The sequence below is a fragment of the Monopterus albus genome, unplaced genomic scaffold (genome assembly GCF_001952655.1).
Source record: "Monopterus albus unplaced genomic scaffold, M_albus_1.0 scaffold92.1, whole genome shotgun sequence".
NCBI classification, from domain to species: domain Eukaryota; kingdom Metazoa; phylum Chordata; class Actinopteri; order Synbranchiformes; family Synbranchidae; genus Monopterus; species Monopterus albus.
In genome coordinates, this window is record NW_018127972.1 from 3,433,197 (window position 1) to 3,439,037 (window position 5,841).

Below are 5,841 nucleotides of genomic sequence, written 5' to 3' on the forward strand. Positions count from 1 at the left end.
TGGCAGTCATAAACCAAAAATACTGGTAAATGATCACTGATATCATTTATAAGTAATCCACTAGACATTTTGCTATCAATATCATTAGTAAATATATTATCTATTAGTGTTGCATGCTGGGTTGCTAATCTACTTGGTTTTGTAATTTTTGGGTGTAAACTACATCTATATAATGTGTTAATAAACTCCTCAGTTCCTGTGTGCTTGTTAGGATTCAACAAATCTATATTAAAGTCACCACATATGAACATTAATTTATGACTTATTGACTAGTAATTTTCTTCCAGCCAGTCATTAAATTTTTCTATGCTGGCTCCAAGTGCTCTGTAGATACAGCTTATTATAACATTCTTCTTTTTTTCCAAAAGTAGTTCAACAGTCACACATTCGAGTAAATTATCAACTACCCTAGACATTTTGTCTACATTCTTATAACAAAACTTTTTATCTATGTACAAGGTCACACCACCTCCCATCTTATTCTCTCTGTTTGTCCATACCAAGTCATAGCCTTCAAGGTCAAAATCCATTCCTCTTACATTATTAAACCATGTTTCTGAAAAGGCAATTATATTAAAAGAATGTTTTAGACTACTAAGATAATGTTTTATACTCTGAAAGTTTGTGTATAAACTTCTGCTATTAAAGTGAATTAATGATAATTTGTTCTCAGTCTTGACATTGCAGTTAAACTGCTCATCCGTGTAATACTTGCAGTTATTTTCAGAGTTCTTAAAACTATGCCAAACCTAATCTGGGGGTGTTACACTATTCCCACAAGAAAGAAGACTTTATGATATTGATGTGGCTGCTGTAAATTAATAAAATAATAAAACTGAGGATCAAAGGCGAAGGCATGAAAAACGTGATGTCACCCCCTGTCATAAATCACCCTTTGGCACCTCTATTTGACAGGAGCGGCATCCTATATTCTCTCTCTCCTTCTGAAAGTAATTCCATTTTTATGCATAAACATAGTTTGTATATATTACTACTTCATACATGTGTTTCATGTAGCTCTCAGTGCAAGACCTTACACCAGCCTATGGATGGACTTTTTCATCTTTTGCTCATTCCATATCATCTCTGATCCCACATATCCCTGGACTGGTTACTGGGTTACCTTCATACTTACACTGGTTAACAGGTTGGCTAAACTTAATCATTAACCATTTAATTTCTCTTCCCAAGATACTTTCTGCCAAGGAGACTGTAGGAAGTTTTCCATATTTCCATGTTTCCCATACTCTTGGTCCTACATGGTTTCTGACTTGGATCCTGAATTTACTTCATTATTTTGGAAAATTTGCAGTAACCACCATCAACCTTTCCTTGGAATTCTATCTGTTTACAGTTTCTCCACAGTATATCCATGGCTAGCTAGTTTGGCTGTTCACCAAGGGCCTACCCCTTAAGCTAGAATCCAGGAAACTAGCACCATATTTGTGGGGCTGTTCCCTGTCTCCAAGGTTATCATTCTGGCCGTTGTTTGTCTGTAAATCCACCCCACATTCCACATTTCTTGTATAAAGCTTGTCTGGACAAGACCATTGTTAGCAATTGTGACATATACTGTGTGTAAGTACTATTTAGACATAGTTTATAAAGTAAATAAAATAGTGCTGTCGCCTCACAGCAAGCAGGTTCTGAGTTTGAGCCCGGTGCCTTTCTGTACGGAGTTTGCATGGTTTCTCTGTGCCTGCGTGGGTTTTCTCCAGGTGCTCTGGTTTCCTTCCACCGTCCAAAGACATGTCGCTTAGGTTGATTGATGACTCTAAATTAGACATCTTCCAGAAGGGCATCTGGTGTAAAATGTGTAGAAGTTTGACAAGCGAATCATCAGTTAGGTGGTAACAGGATTTGCTGTGGCGACCCCTAACGGGAAACAGCCGAAAGTAGGAGAAGAAGAAGTATAAACTAAATAAAAATGGCAGAATATACAAAACCCAGGGGTGTGCAATGGAATAAAAATGTACAGAAAGGTGTTGTACTATGGCAGTATTAGAATAAAAACAGCCAGAAAGGCTGTACAGATCTTAAAATAAGAAAACATTACTGTGAAAAAACTACCCTTCAACATGTCCATGCAGTTTTTTTTTCAGCGTATCCTTCAACCTTTCAAATGGTATTAAATTGTGATACATCATCATTTTCTAAAAAAGACAAGTATAATAGTTTTGAACCTCAGACAAATGTTCTATAACCAGACACCAGCACAGCCACTATAGACCACAGCTTACCCACACAAACATCCACTTGGGTTAGTGAGTATGTGTGCCATTTCAAGTATCTATAGCCTATAACTTGTATGTGGAAGGAAGTTCTCCATTATCCACTGCAAACACATAAGTACAGACACCTACACAGAAAACAAACAAGAGCTGTTAACTCCTATGGAGATAATATTGCAGCACTTGTACAGCTCCACACTGTGACCTGGTGTGCTAGTCACTGTATACAGTGTGTGTAGGTGTGTGTGTGTGATATGCAACAGGGTTGTGGGTCATCTCCTACAGGATTAGTCATGTTATTGTTTTTTGTCTCTGGACTTTACAGCGTTGTTTCGTCCCACAGCTTTCTCATGTCTGTGTTCTGAGAAAATGCTGTTACTTTTTTATTAACAAGTAAAAAGAAAGGGGCCACGCTCACCATTTTGGAGTGTCTGATATACACATTAGCTGGCAGCACCTATAATAATGAACTGGTGGCTTTGTTAGTCTGTCACCATTTTAAACTACAGCTCTGTAATTGTGCACCTCTTAACAACTACCTTTCAATACTTGCCCACAAAACTTGCAAATACCTAAGGATACAACTATTGCTCCCTCTGTTTTAAAGCAAGATATTACTACAACTGCTTGTCAGATTTTCACAAAATGTGCAGTCAATATTCATGTTAAATGCTGATTTCTTATGATTTTGGTGAACCCCTGAATTTTCACCTAACAACACCATAAGGAAAGAGTTTCCCCTTAAATATCACTCATGCTAATAAAAATACACTCCAGGCTGCATTACTTCTTTTTTTGTATTCTACTACAACAATACTAATAATAGAAACGTCCTGATCCCATACTAAGTATTGGTATTGGCACTGATCTGGACATTTTTGACAGGATCAGTATCAGTCAGAATAGAGCCGATCCAACTGTGATCCATATATAGAATTGCAGTCCTGTATTTGTGTGGATTCTGGTGCGTTTCTGAGACACGTGTCACACAACCGATAAGCTGCTATATTATCAATCCAGCTGTCTACACTGCCTGTGGGGATCACTCCGGCTGTAGCCATGACCTGAAACCTATCTTTAGCTTCAAGTTAATTTTTTCGAAGCTATGTACACCCACTGCCCTGTGTTTGCCACTCACCTGCTCCTCCTCGCTGTTCCTGGGCTGCTCCCGAACCAATGGCTCCCCTGCTCGCCTGCCTCATCCCCGGCTCCACTCAACCAGCCTGCCTCTACCCTCACCATCTATTTTCCCTGACCTGCCAGCCCAAACTTAGCCAGTCAAACTGTTTCCTTAACAAAGCTCTGTTTTTTGAAGTGTATCATGACCTGCCTTCTGAGTCCAGTTTCATTTGTTTTTCTCTTAGTTGGACCCAGCATCTGTAACATTAAGCATGAGACTGAGACATTCTATAGAGAGGAGGTAGTATTGGTGGAAGAGAGATGATAGATGCAAGAAATGTATTCCTTTGTCCATGGTGGAGCTGAAAGCCCCTGATAGGCCCACACTGCAATGTGTGTGAGCATGTTTTAATCCAGAAAGCAACAATCTGTCACACTGGGCTGTCTCACACTTGGAAAAATGTGAAAGTTCTATTGTATTGGGGCTTGAGAGGGATCTGTCACCCAAAGAAAAATGTGCATTAGTCCTCAAATATACAGTACAAAATTAAATTATTCTTTTGAGGTACTCCTAACCACTATATATTCATCTGTGAAAATTATTAGTGTCATCAGTAATGGTCAAAATAAGCTGTACCCAGTTTTACTTCTATGAATAGAGTGATTTAAAACTGAAAAAAACAAAAAAACAAAAACAAAAACAAATCAAAAATAGGTTTCATCAGTGTCATTGGATGCTGATTCTCCCAGCAACATAAAGCATGCTGGGTATTATGTGCAGCATGAGTCTACTCTGGTGGTCATTCATTTCCTCAGCCCTTGGAGGGAACTCCATTTGAGTTTTCAAAGTATTGAGAACATCACCTAACATGGCTCCAGGGATTTCTCAAAATTGAACAGTGGCCTCTGAAAAGCACTGATGATCTTCCTCTGACCTTGGCTAATGCCAATCAAATTCAGTCAAAGATTTTTTGTTTCTAGGAGTTTACTAAATAGCATATGGCTATAATAGTTAGATTTGGTAGGCAAAGTAATGTCAGGGACCCTTCAAAGAATGTTAATTTTGCTATGAGAACCCTTTTTTAGTTCATTTTATTTATTTAGTAGTTTCAATCTTCAGGCCTCAGTAAAAAAAAAAGATGCAAATGATACTTGTTTAAAATTACAGACTTCAGTTTGCCAGAGATACCAAAGGTTGTACAACCGCAAATGCCTAATTTGACATAAACCAAATGTCCATGCTTCCATGTGTAAATGACTTTTACATGTTCATAAGTTCTGACTTCATATTATATTCAAGTTTACATTAAAATAATGAAAAAAATGTGATTTATTACTGTCCCTCACAGCAAAAAAGTTCTGGGTTGGAACATGGCTGCCAGCTAGGGCCTTTCTCTGTGGAGTCTGTATGTTCTTGTGCCATGGGTTTGCTCCGGATACTCTGGCTTCATCCTACTGTCCAAAGACATGAACATTAGGTTGATTGATGACACTAAAATTGTTCGTAGGTGTAGGTGTAAATGTGAGTGGTTGTCTGTCTATGTGTCCGCCCTGTGATAGACTAGTGCCCTGTCTATGTTGTATCCTGCCTCTCTCCTGATGCCCCTCCCACCATACACAAGCAGTATAACAAATGGATGGTTGGAAAAAAATGGACTGATTTACAGATTGAAACTTAAACTTTGTTGTTGTTAAACAAATACACTCCATGATTATCATAGTCTCTGGCTACAGCCTCTCCTCACTTGATCAGCAACATTAGGAGATAATCAAGGGAGATTAAACCTTAAGCTCCCAGTGGTAAAATGCTATCATCTCTAATGAAGATTGTACAACACTGTGGAAAAGAAAATACAAATGCTGTGTTTGCATGCTAATAGCTTACTGTCAGTATTCAGTGTGTCAATTTAAATGTTGACTGGATAGACCAGGATTGCTCTGTGAGGAAAAAACACACTGCATTTCATCCATCCATTGTCTATAACACTTATCCAGTAGAGGGTCACTGGGGAGTTGGAGACAATCTCAGTCAGTATTGGGTACACTCTCGACAGGTCACTGGTCCATCACAGGGCTGACACATATAAAGACAGACTGAATTAACTGAAAAACAATCTCTTCTCAGCAAATGATGTCAGTGGTTTTGGTCTGGTTTTCACAGACAGCTTACGGCAGTGGTGGGACAGAGTGATGACTTATGGATTCTAGCTAGATGTTATGATGTAAAAGAGCCCCACTGTGATATTTCAGGTTGAATTAGTACTGTTTGTCTTGTTCTTAATTTCGTTGGGATTCTGACTGTATAGTAATTGTAAAACTGGTTTTACCTTAAATGGACAGAGAAATTTTTACTGAAGTATGTCCTATATGTTTAGTAGGATCTGTTTTAGCATCAGGAATTGTCCACTGTATAGCCTGTTATACTGCATCTTTATGATTTAATCGGGCACAAGTCTGGGCTCCAGCTGGGCCACTCAAAGACATTCACAGA